General features: G+C 43.2%; 1 protein-coding gene across 3 annotated transcripts in view; it reads right to left on the reverse strand.

The window, feature by feature from the left end:
* LOC131981115 (ephrin type-B receptor 1-B) overlaps positions 1 to 22,500 on the reverse strand; it is a 170,674-nt gene that overhangs the window by 118,300 nt on the left and 29,874 nt on the right. The window contains exon 1 of one of the 3 annotated variants that reach the window (XM_059345423.1): positions 18,317 to 18,335. The exons of the other annotated variants lie outside the window; for them this stretch is intronic. The gene's annotated coding sequence lies outside the window, so the exon portion shown is untranslated. Of the gene's footprint in view, positions 1 to 18,316; positions 18,336 to 22,500 lie in introns of those variants that run through there. 3 annotated transcript variants of the gene reach the window in all.

The following is a 22,500-nucleotide window of genomic DNA, read 5'->3' on the forward strand; positions in this document are numbered from 1 at the left end:
CATTATATAACCGGAGGACAACAGTGGGTGTTGTGGTTATTTTACAGGGCATTTATTGTAATTTATCAAACAGTATAATACCATTTAATGCTGTTAAAATGTGGTTATCTATTGTTAATTGACCGATTTAATGTGAGGGATGAATATTTAACAGTATTTTACTATTATTATAAAATACAGTAGGATTCTGTTGTAAATTCACCATAAATAAACAGCAATTTGTTACAGTGTGTGTAGCCTATAATACAGTGGTATCATATAGTACACTTATTTATCCATTATAAGACAAATAATAGCCTATACATCCAATAGACTTCTTTATTCATTAAAGATAAATGCAATAAAACAATACTCTCACGATACTCACAATATAATACACTGGCATCTAATTTGTGTGTAATATTTACTGATATGGAAGCATAATAAACACTTGTGATTTTCCACCTTGACACACATGATAATACACAGGATTTTCAGCCAAGGGCTCTGACAACAGAGATGAGTCCCAGTACTGAAGGTGAGCCTGAGCCTGGAGCTCAGCAGCGGGACACTGTTGGTCTCTTCTGCTTTTCTCTCTCTCACTCTAGCAGATTTATAGAGTGATGGACTGGGTGACATGTTGGCCTTAGCAGAGTAATGATAGATTCATAATTTCCCCAGTAACAGACAGTTTATTATCTGGCCTAAACCTTCCATCTTACTGAGAGTGAACCAGGACATATTTCATATTTTTTTGATGTCCCCTGCCGCAACATGCCCTCAGTTGTGTTTGTTGTGTCCAAAAACAGATAAAAAAAATGAACAAGGAGTGAATGCTATGTCTGGGTGATGATCTGTTGTAGATAAGCAGGGCGTGTGGGGATTTTCAGAGGAACTGTGGTGACTGTGTCTTTAGTTTGGACATCTTCCACTATCACAGCAAACGGTTGGCTAGCGACGCCCACACGTGTTGTTGATAAGGGAGAAATCTCTCACGCTGATTGAATGCAAAGACATAAGCAGCAGACACTGTGTTCGTTGGAGAAGAGGTTTCCAGGCCTCAGCACCCTCTCTTTCACCTACTCCTCCACAGGAAGCACACACCCGCAGCTGTTGCTTATTTGGAATCTTACTGAACTTGCAGTGATTTAGAAATCATTCCAAATGATGGAGCACTCGAAGCCCGTCATCTGCAGTTCAAGTGGTCTTGGTAAAAAAACAAGTACACAGAGGATGAGTGACAAGCCACCGGGAGGAAGGAAAGAGGCCTTTCATTCTCAATCTCCACTTACTGGGAGAAACTGTCCTCAGACATGAAACCAATTAGCCTAGGTAATTCAGCGAAACACACACAAGCACTCACACACATACACATTTAGCCACACACATGGTCCATACACACACCCGTACATTCAGCAGCCAACTCAGAGAGCAATTTTCTGTGTACACCTACAGTGACAGCCTTGTTCACACCCGGCTTCCATCAGAGTATTTCAATTTCCCTAAGATCAGCCTTGCCTTGTCTAGTTTCCACAGCCAGCCAGCCAGCTCCAGCCTGCCCGCCTGCCTGTACGACTTGCTGTCAGCTGGGGAGATAGGAGCATGAAACAGCCCTCAGCGCCAGCCAGCGATGTGGGGACTGCCAACCCTTTCTCTGGGGAAATCACAGAAGCTTTAGTCAAATCACACAGGCACTTGGTAGGCCATTTTCCATTTCCTTTTAAAAGGAAAGGAAGGGGGAGGGGGTGCAAGATGGTGAGGGTAGGAGACAAAAAAAGGTCAAAGGCCCACGGGAGGGCCGGATGAGCCGTGTCATGTGACCTAATGTCTACCATTAGCAGAATATCAGAGTAGCAGATGAGTAAATGCAGTATGCTAAGTGGTTATTAGCAACAGGGTGGGGCTCGCACAGCCGTCATGCCATAGCTCACACACCTGTCCACCGGCACTGGGGATTTGGAAAGTGTCCCTTGTGTACGTGCGCGTGTGTGAGTTTTAAATGAGCTGTTATGTGGACCATTCATCCATTTAATCATAAGTGGATTTGGAGAGTTTCATTTTAAAATCGAGCAACCCACATTAATTAGAAAAGCTGGCTCTTTAAAAAAAATTACAAGAGGGACGTTTTGATTTATTGCTGAAATTATAAGTCATCCTACGACCTAAGCTTACAAAACAATTAGGTTTCAGAGGAAGTCATCATCAGCTTTTTGAAGCAAAAACTCTTTTATATATAATAACATACTTCAAATTAAGAAACAAGGTAATATGTATACATTGTGGGATCATATACTCTTTATGAACTGTAGAACGTATTCTTATGAAAGGATTCATGTGAAAACTTGTGCATAGCAGTTCATATAATATCCTATGAAATATTGTAAATGCAGTTCTATTAACACTGGTCGTCCAGTTGCTGCTTTAAACACAGGACAATTGCTCAGTTTTAAACATCAAACATCACTTCTGCACAAAACTGTTGGACGTGGTTGCGTAGGTCACACGGACAGATTTACAAGTTGGTTTTCAAACGGGAGCCCAACCTCCCACTGTTTATATCAGTATTTATATCTACTACATCGCCTCACTTCCCAGTTCGCTCCTGTCAAAACCAGAGGTTGCTGCCTGACTTCCTGGCACACAATTACATGGGTTTCCTACAAATGTCAGTGTATAATTTTTCATAGTTATACCTAAAACAGTGGATGAGAGTGGCCTGAACTGTAAACTTGCATTTTAAGCAGCTGGGACACTTATTTCCACTGAATCATTTGTCCTCATTTTATGTGGGTCCCAGTAGTTTAACGCTGGGTTACTCCTCAGCTTAGACCATAAAACCCTCGTAAAAACAATTAGTCCTCCTTTTCATGGCTCCCTGATTCCGATCGCAGTTATATCTGACCGCACGTCCCGCTACTCTCTCTCTCTTTCAGTTTTTAGCAAGTCATTTAGAAGACAGGAGAAGACAACAGCTAGCTGAGGTGCCTCTTGTTTGGAGGGTAGCCCAGAGTATTTTCTTCTGCATTCATATTCTGCCATGTCAGCTCCACCTGCAAGCTCCAATAAATTAAACACAGCCAGGTTCACTAGCAGTTCAGTCTGTGTGAAAATTATTAACATAGAGGGCTTAATGTTGACTATGTCATAAATCTACTGGAAAACAATAGCTTGTAGGTGTCAGGGTAGCTTGCCCTAAATGGATTCAAAGAGCCGCAAGGCCGGGGGGATGTATTGTGACTACATTGCAGAATATTAGTTACTCTAAAACGTACAGCGGATGTGCGTTGGCTCATTGTGTAAGTCTCAGTCAAGCTGATACACTGCCAGCGCACTAGTCAAAACCCAGAAGTCGCAAGCCGAGCCAAAACCGAGCCTCAACCGAGAGCCTACAGCTTCAGATGCCAGAAAGCACAGCTCCTTCTCATTAGCAGCAAGTGGTAGATCAATACCAAATGGTAGGCTGTTTCCAGATACAGAGAGAGGGATAGAGCGAGGCAGGGAGAGAAATGAAAGAGCGAGAGAAACTGCATTAAACATTGATGGGGCCTTGCGCTACAGATCGATAAGGCAGCCCTCTTCACACAATTACACGTCAGCAAGCAGTCGCATGATACATCACATGGACATGCATGATTGCGTATTGCTCGCACTTGGGCAAAAAAAATAACATCTATGGAAAAAGAAGAAAGTAAAGAGTATCGGAATTGAATGGCCAACCTCCCCGCCCTCTTTTATGTATGACTTTAATTCTATAGTTTGCAAGACAGAATTGCAACATGTCTGTGTAATTCCCCTCCTTTGTGGCCAGGTCTGTATGATTGTATGGCTGCTGGTCGATACAACATGAGCTGAAGCACCTCTCTGAAGCTTTCTGGCTGCTTAGTCAATATGGCAGACAATTCTCCGTGGATTTCCCTTCCCGCCCCATAACACATCTTTTCCATTCTATCCTTTAACCCCTCCTTCTGCTCCCCCCCTCCACTATGTCCTCCTGTTCAAGGATGCTGGTACACTTTGTAATTCAATGAGACAATCATGTCCAGATGCTGGATGCTGGGCTGAGAGGGCCTTTTCTCTTTGTGATCGTAGCAACAAACCGAAATAAGATCCGAGGGCCTTGAACGACGTTATTTAAGAGGGGTTTATCTTTTCTCAGAAATGGAATCAAGATGGCAGGACAAAGAGAGGGAGATATCGAAGGGACTAGACAGACAGAGGGAAAGACAGAGATGAAAAACCAAGAGGAGAAATCAGCGGGATTGAAATGAGCACTTAACAATGATGAAGCCCCATGGCAGCCCGCTGAGCCTGGCATCTTAATACGGAGCTGAAAACAAAGTGACAAACAAACAAGAGTAAAGGCTGCTGCGTCTCCCAAACTAATCAGCCGTCCACTCGAGGGATTTATGAATAAAAAAGGAACATTTTTGACAGAGTGAGAGAAGTATTTTCTGAACAAATCGTGTGGAAGTTTGTCGTGCAGACACTACTCACTCACTGCACCCGGGGAAATCACACGAAAACAGATTGTTTATTGGACTGCAAGGTAGGACCGGCTCAAGACCAACATGGTCGAGAGCATTGAGCCGATTTGAAAATTGTGACTGGGTTTACAGCACAGCACTGCTTCAGGGTAAGAAGAATATTAAAGAGGTGATATCTTTGATTGAGTCACCGTGTTGAACAGAGAAGACAATCCTTGCAATCGCAGATGTGAGACTTTTCTAATCTGCGCCATACTAAAGCTGTGTCACTCATATTGAAGGGTTTTCGCTTTAAATAGAAGATACAGAACAGTCAACAGGAATACATCAAAAGAAATATGTTACTTCTATGTCTCCCTGAAGACAGCAATGACAATGTGGCTGATTTGAAAATTGAACAGAAAATAATCTGCCATCCTTTGAGACATTAGCGGGGAGTGATGGGATACACAAGTCCCGCATCGGTGAGCCACAGACAGAATAAATGAACAGGCTCACAAATCACAGATCTCGTGCACACACACACAAATGTATTAACAGTGTTCTGGGCTTGCAAGCACTCGCTCTAGGTGAGTGAAAATGAAATTTTCAGCATGAAAGAAGACCAGGTCAGCATCGAGGACAAGAGAGAAAGCCGAGAGATGAGAGGAGATACAGAAGAGGGGACTTACAGAAGCCAAAGTGAGAACAGCAGCAGATGTTAGGAAGAACGCCTCGGTAGATAGGAAAATTAATATACATGCAGTATCTGCAGAGCCTGATGAAATTATCCTATCATCACAGCAAGGTGACATTCTCTTGGCCTTACACATCTGGGCTGCCACGTCGCATAAAACTTAAGATTCAACCTTGCAGCACGCGGTGAGCAGCCACACTCTCTTTTCCCCACTATTACCGGTTTGTAATAGAGTTGCTGTGGAAGGGAAGCAGGAAAACACAACAGCCACCCCCCCGAGGCGGGGTTGGCAAACACAGACAGGTACACAGTCAATGCGCACCCAGAGGCTGCTGACAACAGACTCACACTTCTAATCATATCTCCGCGGTCAGTCACTCATTCAGCTACAGGCCGGAGACACAAAACAGCACATTTAAACATAACCCCCTGCCTCATGCACACCTCTCCCTCGCTGCTTTTCTTTTGCCCTCCTTCTCTTGTCTCCCTACCTTTTCCCTCTCCTGGTCAGGGGAGCGAGGTTAGGCACATCATTTGCATTCATTAACATTACATTAGCAGACAGAGTGATCTTTAGAAACCAGGCTGCCGGAGAGTGTCATCTTTAATTCATCATAACCCCACCGCCCACCCCTCTCGCTCGCTCTTTACCTCCACCTTCTTCTCCTCCCTCTTTTTTTCTCTCCCACGCATGCATCCCTCTTCCGACTCACCCTCTCTCTTCCCTTAATCCCACCGCATCCTTTCTCCTCCCCTTTCTCCGCGCGTTTCTTCACTCTCCATTTACCACTGTCTTTCATCTTCTTCACTTCCCTACTGTCTCTTTTTTTTGCCTTCTCGCTTCCATTCCTTCCCCTTATCTGTCTTTCTTCTGCCTCCTGTTAATGACAGGCAACAGGGGGGGTTTGATTTCTCTTCCTGCATGAGCTCCATGCAGGATAGGAAGGAGAAGGGACACACCCTAAAACCACAACACACACACACACACACACACACACACACACATACATATACATATACATATACACTTTGGAAATATCTGGGAGGTATGAGTGAGCGGAGGATCCCCAGGCATCAAACTGGGCTCTTTGGTGGTGTGACCCACTGACCTGCGCTTATTAAAAAAAGAAATCTACCAATCTGAAGACTCAACACACACAAAAACTTCTCTCTCAGCAGCAAAAAATATGTGCTTCCAATCTCTTCTTCTAATGCTTGCAAATGGCAAGTAATTTTCTAGCTGACTGGATGTAAAGGAGGATACCAATACTCCTCTATATTCTAACCATTACCAGAGATAGATGAGAAGAATCTTACCAAGAATTAGTCCTATCCTATGGGTCAATTGAAACAAACAACTTAATTACTTGAGTGCAAAACTCTTCCAATGAATCCTAAACAAAATAAGAAGAGGCAAACATGTGTTATAGCTAAACCACATAATGGCAGGGATGCAGAGTCTATGTTAGACACAGATCAATGTAAGCTGAGCAAATCTCCAAAATATTTGATAACATATGTATCGGTTTCAGGCCAAACAAACGGGGATATTAACATTTGCATGAAAAGGTTAAATTATATCAACATAATCTGGTGAAACACAGTGTTCAGCATTCTGACAGAGGATATGCCATTTCAAATGTCTCTTTTTTTCCCTCTCCGCTCCTGACGCACACAGCAGAAATATGATCACCGCTCATCTTTGGAGTGAGCCTGCCAGTGATGACACCACTTAGGGAATTCTGCAGTTACTTTAGTAGACGTTCATTTAATGGATTCTCATAGGGACCAATCAAAAGAGAGCATTTACTGTTGTTGCTCCCCTACTCCCTTATGATGAAGATAATGCTACTTATCACCATCCTTTTGGAAAGAAATGCCTTACATGGCATGTGTGTGCACATACAGAGACAAGCATGTGGATTATTGCATACACTGAGATCCGGGGGACATGGAAAGATCATGATTTAGGATAAAATGTTCACTTTTACATCCAAACACACAAACATGTTGAGTGGAAGTAACTCCAGGGAGAGTGTGTATTTTTGGAGCAACAGACAAATGGACTTATGGTCCAACAAGTTCTCCAACATAAACGGCAGAAGAGGTCATGTGTCAGTACCACAAATTACGGCACCTAGGTACGTATCGCGGCTCGCGGTACAACAGCATGTTCTAAAAATAGGCTGCAGTTTCTGTGGATTCATGTTGTAAAACCACTGACCTAGGCATTATAAAAGACAGCTTGAACAGTAAATAAATGTATGTAAATGCCGGAAGTGCAGTAGTTACAAGGGTCACGTGACTGCCGCAAGTTACGTAAAAAATGTAAGTTACAGTTCAAAACATGATTCATGTAACTTACGTAAACAGTGTAACTTAAGTTAAAAATGGCTTACTATTGTTTTCACACAGGATGTGAACCCCAATCTCCTGGGTGAAAGTCCACAGTTTGTTTGACCCATCCACCACCCCAACCTCCAACAGAAAGCGGGAATCCACCCTTTTAAGCTTCACTTGGCTGTCAATCAGTACTATGTCAGCAAGATGGCGGCGGACGCATTACAGCTGGCGTTAAAATACAAAGACATACCTTGTTTTTTGCTGCCTGTACACACGACCTATATTGACATTTTTGATGGGAAAACAGGCTGTATGGTCCAATGGGAAAATGTTCAGACTATTGGGTCATTGTAACAATGGCACTACACCTGAAATGCAGCTCCTGAACAGTTTGTGACTTGTTTGAGAAATACTAACATAAGAAATGTCATATGTTCATCCTGGATACAGTAAAATGTTATTTTTTTCAATGGAAAAAAAAAAGCCTTAGAGTTCACATATGTGTATATGTTTTCTTACTATGCAAGGTTAATGCTTACACAGGCTGTTATCGGGCTGCCAAACACGTAGTGCAGAGAAAGTCAATATTAAACCATTTATAAGTCACAGTAATGAGCCCAGATCTGCTAAGGTTTGCTGTAGCAGCAAACCAGCAGCAGTGACCAAGCAATAATCCAGATGGAAGCAGCGCTAGCCTCCCACAAGCATCACAATACTCATTACTGCTGATATTACCTCAGCCAGCCTGTCTGCTTTTAAGAAACCTGGCAATTTGCTGCAGTAAAATGAGGTAATTACAACTCTTATCAGGCTCCTCACCTTACAAAACAGCATTCAGGGAGAGGGAGACTACTCCCCAATGGTTCACTGGCTGTGGAACAAGGCTTTGGCTGGCTTCCCAATCACTCAGCCACACCCACCCACTGTCATTTATTCTCTCTGCAACTCCCGCTCCTCCCACTGCCCTTTCGTTCCAATAAAAAGATTAAAAGCAGAAATTTGATCACTTTAAAGACGCTACTAGAAAAATTCCTCGATCAGTACCCCCAAATTAAAAGTGTGGAGTGGCTGACGTGAACCATGAGGGTACAAGGAATATCAATTTACAGCACAACAACTGCACCAAAAAGTGTTCCCATGCTCCCAAAATGGGGAAAAAGAAAATGTTTATGTTGGAAAGCAAGCATGAAGGAAGAAATGGCAATGTAATTTAACCTTTTCCCATAAAGAGACTGGCTTTACAATGAAAGCCTATCCACTATAGCTTTGACATTTCTAAACTTCACATATGAAAGTTAGAAGTTAGCCCCTGACTTGGCGCTATCATCACTTCTGCCGGCTGGAGACTGACGGAGAAGAACCGTGTCGAGGTCGCACTGCAATTGTGCGAGGCTGACATTTAGCAGTAATAAGCTATAGCTAATGGGCTACGCTGGGTGAGTTAAAGCTTCTTTGTTTTTCAAGCAGACCAGGAAATAGTGCTGAGTGAACAAAATGATGTCACTCAATTACCTCCCGCTGCAGTCCTTCACTCTAATTAAGACAGTGAGGATTGTCATTAGCACAGTGTGTGAGCCTGTTGTTGGAGTGTGCTGGGAAAGAATCACAAAAACTAAGCCCAAAAATAGCGAGAAATGAAGGAATCGATAAAGTTAATGTCAAATATGTGCTCAGTGTCTCTGATGGCATCTCGGTGTGATCCGCCTGGTTGCATTTTATAGCGGCTGGGGGTTGGGAGGCCAAGGAAATAGATAGAAGTGACTGTCCTTTTCTGTCACACACTTGAACTGAGATAACCATCCGGTAATATGTGGAGCCAGTATGGAGGGCAGAGAGAAACAGAGAGAGATAGAGGGATAAAGAAAAAGAGAAAGCGAGGAGACAGAGACAGAGACAGAGGTAGGAGGCTCCAGTTCATATGAGGAAAGATTCTGAAGAAGATATGGAAGGAGTAATCGGAGAGACACTGCGTCGGAGAGGGCATCATGTGGCAGTGCCCTGCTTTATCTTATCCAGAAATGGATCTAACCTTAGCTGAACACATCATTTCTTAGAAACCACCTGACCCCATTTCTGCCCTGCTGCCTGAATGTACACGACATGCTCTGCTCTTGTGTGGCACTTGCAATATTTATGAACAGTAAAACACAGGAACAAAACTGTCTCACCCTGACACGGACAAGAACATCACGCCAACAGCACAAAAATTAAATGCACAAAGATATAAAAGAAAGTGTCATATGTGCGTGCACCAAAAGACACGATATAGGCATGCTCACAACGGCCATTAAACACAGCGGAGCACGGTTGCACCTCCTATAGCCTCCATTTGGGAGACTGTCCCGCACGAGCAGAATATTACAACCCATTTTAACTTCAATTAAGGCGGCAACCTCCAGTGGCTAGTTATTAAGACAAAGGAGGAAGTCAAGTGATGTAGTATAAAAAGCGATAAAGTCTGTTTAAGGTGGAGACCAGGGTGGATGGATATGTCACAGGAATTTGAAAAATATTATAATCTAAATATTAAAGAATACACCTTTATCATAGGCAAAAACTGTAAAATCAGGCATTTTCTTTAAATCAAATTTTCTTCTTTCCAATGGTCCTTGAATGAATCATAGGTTACAAATGATATAAAATCACTTCATTCTACATATCTTATTAAATATTTTTCCAAAAAGTAAACCGTCTGCAATAACCAGATCCTGTTAAAAACATTAAATTCTGCACTTCTCAGCACAAATGGGATGCCATGAATGACTCAGCTGACACCAACAGACATGCAACAAATATTCATATTCCGCTGAAATGCAGGCTGTTGACACATTTCTGAGTTCTCCCTACTTCTAACCATTATTGTGTTGTTTTCATCAAGGTGGAGGAGGCTTGTATGTAACAAGCCCAAATCATGATCTTTCCCATATCTAGTAGTTTTGTTGCCTAAACCTTACCATACTGCAACTTTTTCAGGAACGTTACTCACATGTTTAAAACTGCGATCATTTAGGTTTGAAGACATGTTGATCTCCAGGCACTGGTAGGGCGTTAACTTTGCAAATGTTCCTGTGGGCTGTATTCAAGGGAAGGAACGAACAACCTATGTGGTAATGTGGGTTGGATGACTTTTTGCCAGTGGGACACCCTCAGAGTCTTACTCCAAACTTTGGGTGGCATTTATCAGAGCAAAGAGACAAACTTCCCCTGAAACTAAAACATGAATGAGGAAAATGAATACAGCCTGCCCTTTAGTCCCCAGGAGAGTAACTTAATACTTATTAACCTCTGTCACTACTGGTTTCTCTCCATGAATATAGAAATGTCCCACTGAAAAGTGATAAAGAAGACTGTGTTCAAGGGGTAGAGGCAAGCACCAGCTAGCTATATCCAGTCTCATTAAACGCTGTTGTTAACCATGTTTGGATGCACCACAGAATTGACTCGTGCGCCCTCAATAATTCCCCCATTGGCAGAGAGAGGGAAACAGACAAGAGAGCACAGGAGAGAGGCAGAGAGAGATAAAGCCTTGAGGGTTTGATGCCATGCTCTCCCTCCATCTCATCTGTGGCAGTAAAAGAACAACCTTCAACCACCTTGAACCCACTGGAGCTGAATTTCAATAAAAGTCAAATTATCACCCGCGCCCATGGGGCTCGGGAAAGGCACTAAGCCTGAATTGACTGTGCATATAAGACGATTTAACAGTCATATGGAAGTGTGAGTGAGTCAATCATATGACGCACTTCTATTTCTCACTGAGAGGGAGTCTCAGCGGTGAGCAGTGGTTAGTGTATCCTGTCGAGAGAGGGTGCCACTGGGATGGATCACTGATTGTTTTCCGTGGGAGTGAGTGTGTGTGTGTGTGTGTGTGTGTGTGTGTGTGTGTGTTCCCCAGCACATATGCCAACATGCGATTGGGAAAGTGTTATTCAATTTAGCTGCCGTTCTCCCTTGACCGATGTAGTGAGATCCAGGTAATTGATGCCTCAGTTTGGTATTCCCCCGCCGTGTGCTCTTCACCACAGGGACAGTGCTGGCTAAGCCGGTGTGAATGAGAGGAAACGCACGGTGTGATCTCACTCCCTTAACCGCGAATGAGGTGTTCTTCTGGGATCTCGTTAGTGAGGCTCCGCCACACACATACACAGGCACTGCTCCACTAACACCGCACATACATAAGTAGAGAATACACCCCAAGAGTCCAGCTAAACTATTGGCGACCGCAGACCTTCTCAGGTTGAGATCACCTCTCGTTCTCCACTTCATTCCTCACTATCTATCACCATAAAAATGCCAGTGGCCTCTCCAGTGCCTCCAAGCAAACACAATGCTTTCGATTAAAAGCAAACACTAAATCCACCATCTTGCAGCATATGCTCACATGCCTGGGGAAGTCTATATATTTTTGGAGATGGGCTTTGTTTTTCCTCCGGGGCTTCACTGGAGTCTGCATGCAGCAATGCGGGAATAAGAGATAGAAAATAGTCCTGAGGCTAAAGGAAAAACTTTCAGCAGAGGATCTTGACCTTATAGCATGCAGCTGACAGAGGCAGGCGAGACTCTCCAATGAGAATCTATAACAAGAGAGAAGGAGGGGAAGAGAGATAATTTTTACCTCTGGGGAGTGTGAGTGAGACAGACCTTTTTGAGTATATTTGTCTGTAAGTGTCTCATCCTGCAGTGGAAAACAGTGCATGCCCTCCTCTATACTTTTCAGTGTTTTTTAAAGTTGGGGAACAGAGAGACCATCAAAAGAGGAAAAGGCTGATTCTTTTAGTTTCCAGGAGGAATGTGTGTTTGATGTCCCTCCATTTGATGCTGCAGTTTTTATTTCCACCATCAACCTGCCCACTCTTTTCCTTTGTGTCCTTTTTTTAATCAGTCCTTCCCACCCTTTATCGCTCTCACTCTCTCCTCGCTCTTATTTTTCTGGGGCCACTCTGAATGCAGAGCCATGGCTCAGTGAAACATTGAACTCTTCTGGGCGAGCAAATGTCATTTTACACACATTACATTCATTCTGTTTTGCCACAGGGAGGTTGTGGGCAATTTTGATCTTGTGCCACCCACCCATCCAGACAAATACATACACAAACTGTATCTGACCTCATGCGATTTGGCATCCAGGATGCCGGGTGCTTGAGCTCTGGCCCAGAACGCAGCCCCAAATGTCACAGCTGTCCAGTGACACTAGTGGGGGAGCGTTAACATCAGCCATCCCTCTGGCCCTCTCTGCTCTCTCTACAGTAGCAGTGCCAGTACTAGCTGTCATCTTTTTGACAAAATCCACCAGCATTTCTCTTTTTTTAACCCTGCCATTTCGGATCTTCCGATCCCCGCGTTGATCGCTCATGTATCAACAACATGGGTGGATCAGAGGGTGAGCTTGGATGCGGTAAGACAGCCATGTGGTTATCTCCGAGTTAAAGATCCGCCAAGCCAGAGGCGAGCAAAGTGCTCCCAGGCAGCGCTGTGCTCGGCAGCCCCCGCCAGATGAGGCTGTTTGCTGGTGTGGTGTGATGTGAGGTGTGCTCCAGGAGTCAAAGTGCGACACTCTGCTCACAGCTCTACAATGGTGCAGCTAAAGAGCTGAGACGCCTCGTTAAATATGTAGTGCCACCGACTCACTTCAAGCTGTTCCTTTACTTCACGCTGAAGAAGCAGTGGCGACAAACACTCGCTCGCTGCTCACTTTGCACACTCGGAAACACACATTCACGCATCCACACATGTAAATATGGGAAACACAAGCAGCTTACACAGCTGTAAAAGCTGCTCCAAGCTGTTAAATTATTTCGCCAGTTGTATGTCACTGGGTTAGAATAGATGCAGGTGTCTGTCCTGTGTGGGTGCGAGTATCTGCTGGTGGTGTAAATAGCTCTGATGGGAGACACAAGTGGTTTGCAGGTGTTTGGAGAGAACAGAAACCTGTCAGGACCCATCGTACTGTATTTTAGATTAAATGGTGACAGACAGTGCTTGCATTGGAGGGAATAAGTGCACCTTTGGGTGTGTTGTGTGGTAGGAGAAAGTGTATATAATACTTAGCATTTGTTTGAAGCTGCTTGGTGTGAATATACTGTACTAATGTGTATAAAAATGTTAAGACAATAGTATTAAAAACTATTGTCTTAACAATATTGTCAGGCAAGCTGATGCAGTTTACTCCATCTATCCTGAGAATTGTCATCTCTCCAACATCAGTTTGAGTCCTCATGTAAATCCCGCACGGAAACATGAAAAAAAGCTGCCGTATATTGATCCAGAGAAGCAATGATGACTGCAGGTGTTCCAGACATCTCTGCCATCGACCTGCATTGTGTTGGAGGAGGCAAAGCCAGAGACAGATAGAGAAAGAGCCCAGGGAGGTTTCATTACAAATGTTAAGTAGAGCAGAAAGGCTCTCTCTCATCCCCGAAAAAATTAACACTTAGCCCATGGGGTTCAACAATTCTTTGGCACAAGATTTGTGTTAAGCATGCCACTTCAATCAAATATGAATACAAAGCAGACACATTTCTTGATTTTTCTTTTCACAAATATGAATATCTTTGACCATTTGCTCTCTTTTATTCTCTTTTTACATAAATTTGCCAACAATGAAAATGTTCAATGTTATTTGCCATGCAGATCTTAAAAAAAGGTTCGTAAAAGCCTCTGAGGCAGCAGACACTAGAACCTTTCATTGATATCCATACAAATGAGAGAGTCATAACTTCTACCAGGCAAGCTGACTTAAGATTCTTTACAAATCAAATTTTTAAATCAATAAATGATATAATACGGCTGTCACTTGGAATACGTCATAAATTAATTCAAATTCAACACACACAGCATTATCTGCTGTGGATTTAATGTGGTTCTATTCATTAGTGGTGCCTCTGCTGCCATACAGCAGTAGTCTTGACAATATTACAGGATTTATCAAAGACTTATCTATCCTGAATGCTTCCACAAACAATTTCTCCCCAGTTTCAGATCACGTCCCTGCTGGAACATTGTGTCGATTTTGGTTTCAAGGCTTTTATTGGAGATTTTTCACGGTAAAAAGTGCCACTATACTTTGTTACAGTCTTTCCTCCGGCTGTAATGAAGAACGATACAGAGCCACCGAGAACACAGGTGCGGAAGACCATCAAAGCAGACCAATCAAAGCATAATGGGGGGGGGGGGGGGACGCTACAACAGAACATCTCAGAGAAAGGGCTAATAGAGGAGCAGCAGCCACATGCAGGATGAGAAAAATAAAGTGGGTTTTCTGACATTAAAGCATGTAAACCTGATCTGGTAGAAACCCAAAATACTGGCATGGGTCTCCTTAAATGCCTGTCGTGCTTTCACACAGTGATTTTTTTTATTTCCCACGGTAGCAAATAAAAAGCCCTAATGCGTCACTGCGATAGGAGACTGTTTGGAGATGTTGTTAGGGCGGAAACTAACTCCACATATCTGCTCTACGTGTATGCCATAATACTCATGAACAATTGAAAAATAAAACACCATGTACCTTTAGTCATAAGCTCAGTACATACAGCAGTTGTATAAATAAGATTAAGCACAAAGCGATCTGTGCAACAGCACCAAGAACAAAGATTCCGCACACCATTATAAAAGGCAATTTTCCAAATGTTTGCCAGTATACACAGTACATTTCATGAAAATGCTTTTGCTCAGGCTTAGGTGTATGCTGAACAAATATGCCGAGTATTTCATGAAGTGTTTGTTATCTGCGGTTGTACGGTTATTAATGTAGATGGGTATTGGAATGACTCCCGGAGAGTTTTCACCACACTACTACTCCTCTTTTCTCCTCCCCAGGGGTGTTGTTAGCCTGTGTGTCCCCTGACAGCTCGCTCCACATAATGAGGCTGACAGACCAAAACAAACACAGGTACAGAACATAGGTAGAGTAAAAAAAAAAAAACGGCAAGGATAGAGCCAGTGGAAGATGAAGAAACGAGGCGGGCAACTTGCTATCTTTGGCGAGACCTATGGCTACTGCTGTGGCGGCTGTGGCTTAGTATGAGTCATAACGCTGCTTTTATTTCCCTGCCTTTTGCATCACCATCCCTTTTTTTGTATCTCTTTTTTCACTCTTTTTATGCTCTGCTATACAGAGATGCAGTTGGCCATGGTCTCTGTAAAGGCATAGGGTGATAATTGATGGTGAGATAATGCACTGGGCTATCTCCACTTTCTTTATTCCCCTCTTTCCTTCTCTCCGTCTATTGCTTCTCCCTCTTTCCCTCTATCTCTCTCCCCAGGTGTGCTGGTGGCTGGGGCTAAATGATGAACAGAGCCACAGTGTCTGCTGTCTCTAATGGGGACGTTATGCAGGAGGATGGGAGAAGTGCTCACACCCGGCTCGTAAATCACAAACTCCTGTAGAGAGACTCACTGCAAGGCCTCACTGCTCCACTAACCCTGCAATAGATACACACATATAAATGGGAGGAAAAGCTGCACACACATGCACATATGCAAACACATCAAATATGGGCATGCATAGACAATGAATGCAGATAAACACACATGCTAAAATGCACATCTGCAGGCGTGCTTGCTACTGCACAGCCCATTTACCTGACCTCCGGCGCGTAGTCAACATTTGCCATGTAGCTACTGGGACACAATTCACTTACAGCTGTCCAGTGACAGCACCTCTGCCAACAGGACAGTGTGCTATACCACAGCTTGTGTCAATGTGATTGAAGTTTGACAGAGCAGTTAAAGCATTATTAGTGCTCCCTGTCACAGCCCAGCACACACAGAGGCCTGCCGGTGCCACAGGTGAGGTAAACACAGGCCCCATTTAGCATATTACCCATCAGTCAACACGACAGGCAAAAGAGATAAAGAAATGCACACCCACTGTGAGTGGGAAAACAAGCACTCCAGTCTGGCCCGTCTCACAAGGAGGGCGATATGAAGGTATTTTGCCCAGTGCGTGCACAGGCAACCCACAAACACACACACACACACACACACACACACACACACACACCCACAGAGATTCACACCCGCACACACACAAAAAGAAAAAAAAAACACACAGAGACACATGCTTCTATGCACACGCACAGGTTGATGACAGAAGAGGCATTATCCAAAGTGAAATATCTCCAGGAGATGCCTCACATAGCTAATTGACTGTGATGAGCCAGCACCAGCACGCCTAGATGCTTTCTTTTTTCTTTTCTTATTTATCCCTCAATTTCCACTTTATGTAGATAATCTGGAGAAATCCACAAAATTGGGTATTTCCTCTGTGTGATTTATAAGCCACAAATCCTTGAAAAGATCCCCAACTGCTGATGCATAGCTTATTGCTACTACAAATATGCTAATCTGGAAAATCCAAGGTGAGGAATTTGATTTATTATCTGCCTCGATATATAACCATCGCTTCACAACAACATGCTCCGTTTGACACCTGAAATGATGGAAGTGAAAGAAAATGTCAACTCTCACTTTCAAGACCATTTAGGGGAAGAAAAAATAAGCTCGCCAGTTAAGGCACGAGTAATGCTCATGGGAGTTTGCACACACTAACAGTGGTAAGCTTTTAACAGTAAGCATGTTGCCAAAAGGCAGGGGGCCATGATGTGGCAACAGGGGCTTAGCCAACAGAGCTGTTTGGACTAGAAACAGACAGCTGGCACAGTGGTAGGGAGACCCGTTTAAATGCTCTCTTCTCAGGAGGCCATGAACCAAGTTGACCTTCGCAGTCAAATGTAGACATAAATATATACAAACATGCAAATTAACAGGGGTATTCTTAACCCTTTAGCCTCAATTAGGACATTTTTGGCTTTTTCATTTCCATTTTTTGATCATTTTGGCTTTGTTAATGCATATGCTATCATTTTTTGGCAAGGGTGTAAGCTTTTCTTTTTAAATAATTTTGGAACAGCTGCTATAATAAGTCTATAATAAACTGTGTAGCCAAAACACAGACACTCCGGCCCTTGAGGACAAAAATGTCCCCATTGAAACCCATTAAAACCACAATATTTGATCCCACAGCCATTACAGCATGGAATCATGCAATTTATTATATCAGGCTTTCGATCTAGAGCCCTGGCTTCAAAATTGTAGTTTTTACAATTTTTCCACCAGTTTGAGCCATTTTGTCATGTTTGTCCTATGGCGCAATGGCATGCTTTTTCATGGTTTCCATTAGGGTAATTATGGAAAAATAAAACTGCATCAAAAATAATTGACATATCCTAGACAGTGGAAAAACCTAGCATTTAGTATACAGAAACAATTTTTTAAAAATACAACAATAAAACAGCAGCTGCATTGCGTAAACACACTGGCATTGAAAGGGTTATAATTCTGAAAATGAGTATTTGGTAGCTATGAACAGGACTGATGTTGGTTAAAGAATGTAACTCAGTTAAAGTGGAAAATAATAGTAATAGTATTTTTCGAGAACTTCTAGAATAGTTTCTTTTTCCTTTATCTGAAACTGAACGACTAAAACTCCTTAAAATCTGAAAAGTAATTTTAATATATATTGTTATGGCAGTTTTTTGATGGAGACCTTTTGCTCCTCTAAGGACAACATAGGAATTTTTTTTTTAAAGTGAGGTACAAGTGTTACTAACTGGCAGGCTGCAGGAGCATTTTGGTTACATTGTTCTTTTCATTGTGCCGCTATGGCAGACAACAGGGATGTAAAAAAAAACAAAAAAAAAAACAATACAGGTAGGTTAAAAAAACAATAGAGTGAGACAGGCTGACAGAACGATTGATACAGCGGACAAAAGGGAGACAGCACGCATACTCTCGCTGCAATGTTTACACGGTCTGCTGGTATTTGTCTTACATCTTTGAAATGGCATGAAGCAACCTTTATCCAGCGTGATTCCTCCCTGAAGATAATGGATTGTGAACACAAAACCTCCTCCTCAAACGTCGTCATCTGCCCCTTCCTCACTTCCCATCATCAACAGACACACAGACGCAGAGTCGCAGACACAGCACAGAGACAGACAGACACACACACACACACACACACGCACACACACACACACACACACACACACACACCTCTGTCAACACTCCCTGAGGCAGTAGTGTTAATTCCTCCCAGCCTATTCTCAGTCACACATGGCCATGGAGGCAGTCGCCAGTGGAGCCTCACTGCTAGATTAACCTTTGCTCTCGCCACAGATCTGTTTTTCAGTGAGACCGGCAGTCGGACAGGGGCCATGGCTGCCAGATAGTAACTCATTGTCAGAACACTGTCAGCGCTGGGCCCTGCATTAGTGGCTTTTGAAGAGAGGGACTGTTGACGTGGGCAGGGTGCCAGCCAAGAGGAAAAGCAGGCCTACTGCCCCACACAGCACTTAACCTGACCTCTCCCCCCAGGATGTGGGGAAAGGGTGGAGTGTGCGTTGCTGTGTGCACGTGTGTGTATACATGCGTGGCAGTGTGAGTTGGTGTTTTCTCTGTGCTCGAGCAAGTGCGTATTTTGGCTGCTGATAAATCCCAATGCAAAAGAAAGAAAAACAATACTGGCACTTTCTTGCCATTTCTCTCAAATTCTCACCGGTGCACAATGTGTGATCCTGTTTTCCCTATTCCCCCCTGTGGTCTGTGTTACATTTACCAGAGGAAAAGGTCACATGTCATAGTAAATGTAATGAGCATGTTCTGGAGAAATACAGCCACTGGCGCAGTGCTTTAAAACTGCGAAAACCTCAAGAACAGAAACAACGCTGACTTTTATTAACCCATTTCATTGTTCGCACTCCTCAGCAGAAATACATGTGAAACCAAAGGTTTTCACATAGGATTTAGCAAGGATCTGGGGTTCAACTGATGGATTGACCCACACGTACAGCAGTAGAACTATGCACTGAGTAAAACCATAAAGAATCAATTGGCTGTGAAGTATTTGTTTTGCTTTAAAAATCAATACTAAATGCCTTTCACTATTATCAATGGAATACACTTACAACACTCGCTGACTGGTCTACATTTTTACTTACAGCATTCACTTAAGTCAAGTGTTGTGTTGCAGTAATGGAGAAATAAATAGCTTAGACTTTCAAACACGTCTTTCAACTTAATAGACTCCAACAGACTTCTCCCTCTCTCCACAGAGCGGAGAGAGGGAGCGAGAGACAATGGGAGGGTGAAAATGTGCGATAAAGAGACAACATGATAGAGCTGCCGAACTGCTGTGCTGCAATTTTGATGAGATATTAGCCTTTTAACCGAGCAGCCACAGCAAAGGCACAATGGACAACAAATTTCCTGCAAGCAAAGAATGGTCAGGGGGCTGTGAACGTTTCAGTTCCACCTGCCTCAGCTCTAATCTGCCAAAACCTGGTTTTAAATGACTTATAATACGGCGGAGGCAGGAGGAGGAGGATGAAGGGGGGAGGGAGGGACGGAGCAGCCGCAGCCGCCGGCAGCTTTGTACCCCATTGTGTGGTTTGAATAACACGGAACGGCAAGATAGCACCAAACAAAAGCGAAACAGGAAAAGGCCATTGGAGAGTTCCTTTCAACAGCCCCGTGTCTCGCTCGTTCTCCCCCACCCCGGTGTCACCCAGGTGAGTCTTCCTCGCTTTGCTGCTAACCAAGTGAAAAGCCATTCCAGTCTGTGAAGGTTCCCAGGTGGGTAATGTACTCTTTACAGCACCTTATTCTCAACTAAGAGCAGGCACGGGGCTGCAAAGTCATGGAAGTGAACTGCTCTTAACAACAGGCCCAGCCCAGAAATTGAGCAGGCAGGATGTGGGACTTGTCGGGCTGGCAAAGAGAAGGCTGTGACTGAAAAAGCGATTTGGGTTTTAATGAAGCGCTGATGAATGGGTCTCAGACCCCAGCAGCTATAACTCAAAGCCCAGGCGGAGACACACGCCTGGCAGGACTAAGAGCTGCACGCTGCTGGTTCACCGCGGGGCCACAGTACCCTCACACTTCTCAGCCAGGGACTAGATACATAACACATACTGTCTAAAGTCTCATTTGCTAGTTTTTAGGACAGGCCACAGTGTGGGAGAAGATATGTGCAAGGGTGTGTGGGGGAGTATATTGTATGTGCATGTAAAACCCAGTCATGCAGTCAAAAAGCACATTAAATGTTCAGATTGATATGTCAAACCCAGTGGACAGGATCATATAAAACCCTGGGCCACATCGAAGCAAGACCTGCAGGCCCGTTGAACATTACAGAGAAAATAGGAAAGTCAAAGCACATTATGTTTATTATGCTTCTTGAGTTACAGCATCTCTCATAGTATTTCCAATAAAAACGTCACAATATTGCTCTTAGTCTCATACAGCCACATGTGATGTATTTTCCAGTGTTGCTGTGAGCAGCTGTGTAGACAGTAAATATGGAACTGTTGAGGAAATCCTCTTGAGATTCTGACAATGAAAGATTTCCCATTTTGTTACTGCATATCTAAAGTAAAGATGTGTGAAATTGTGGCAAATTTGACTACAAAAGATGTGGATAACAGGATTAAATTCATCACTGGGTGGTGGCCTTGTCAGATGCGACATGTAAAACCTGTAAACTCATCAGCTGTAATGAAGTACAACAGAGAAACTGTTTCACTGCTTTTATTTGTAATGGGTTTTTTAAAGAGTGGATTAAGGTCCTGTTCCAGCTTTGTTGGAACTACATTACACCTAAATAAAATGTCACACTGAGGAACTTGATTGTTGCCCTGCTGTCGACAGACATTCTGCATTATTGCCCATTGCTTTGATGAAACGACTTTACTGTCTACCATCATAGCATTGCCACTTATAAGGCTTAATTATGCTCATCTGCCTCACTGCCCCCTTGATATCAACTTTGCACCATGCAAATTAACCATTGGCTGTCAGTGGCACACTGTACACAATATAGGCAGCCAGGGAGCCCTCCAGAAACAAGTGGCATGAATTGATCTCAACAGCAATTGGCTCAAACAGCTCACTGTTGCTCCCGGAACTCAGAGTACCAAGAAGAGGCCAAAGCTTCCATGTGAACAATTTACAGAAAAATGAGGAAGCAGAAGAGGAACAGCAAACTGAAAGACATAGAGAATGTTTTTTTATTCTGTTATGTAACATGTTTTACTTGTAAAATGAGCAAGTGGGAAGTCACTGGAGACTCAGAGCAAGGAAAACAAGTTTACCACTTGGCTGCATTACTTATAAGAAAAGGAAAATATTGGCCAGCAAACAAGAAGACAGTTGTAGATATTTTGTGATAGGTTAATGCTTTAGCTATGATGAAATTAGGAAGAAGGGTAATGGAAAACAACTTAACTTTCCAAGACCATCAGCAGCATGCTTTCTATCATTTATATCATATTTAAAGGTATGATATGGCACCTTTCTGCAAATAAAATATCATAAAATGACTACACATAGGTTGTATATTTTGTTATAACAAATGTTAGTAGCAGTTCAGCTCAGAGCCCTTCCAGGCCATCCTTTGTCTGCAAACAGCATCAGAAAAACACTGATTTTTAACACGAAACTGCTGTTATCACCTTGTTTTGGAGAGGAGGAGACTGCTTTCAATAATTCGGCTCATGGTTACCACCTCCTGAATGATGAACACTGAAGGAATCCGACCCAGGAGAAGCAGACTGTGATCCATCGCTACTTCACAAGGTTACCAAACTCCATCTTTTGTTATTGCTTTGATTGAGAGACCCTTAGTGTCAATAAAAGAACATGTTGTGTGTTAAATGATGCTCTAAGTATAATCGGAGCTGCAGGTAAATTAATTTGCTTCTCTTTAGTCTGTATTTCTGAGCAGGTTGGACTTATTTAATGGCTGAATAAGTTATGATTTAACTAATACATCCATAACTATACTTAGTGCATATGCATGAGCGCACACACACGGTTGCACACTCACACACTCACTTTCATGAAACTTTCCACTTCTAATCATAAGCTACCATATGTCTCCTTTCTGTAGATCCCCTGCGGCCTCGCTCCCAGCCAGGCAGCAGAGCTTTTGGGGAGTCCACCTGTGATGGTTTCCAA

The sequence above is a fragment of the Centropristis striata genome, chromosome 11 (genome assembly GCF_030273125.1).
Source record: "Centropristis striata isolate RG_2023a ecotype Rhode Island chromosome 11, C.striata_1.0, whole genome shotgun sequence".
NCBI classification, from domain to species: domain Eukaryota; kingdom Metazoa; phylum Chordata; class Actinopteri; order Perciformes; family Serranidae; genus Centropristis; species Centropristis striata.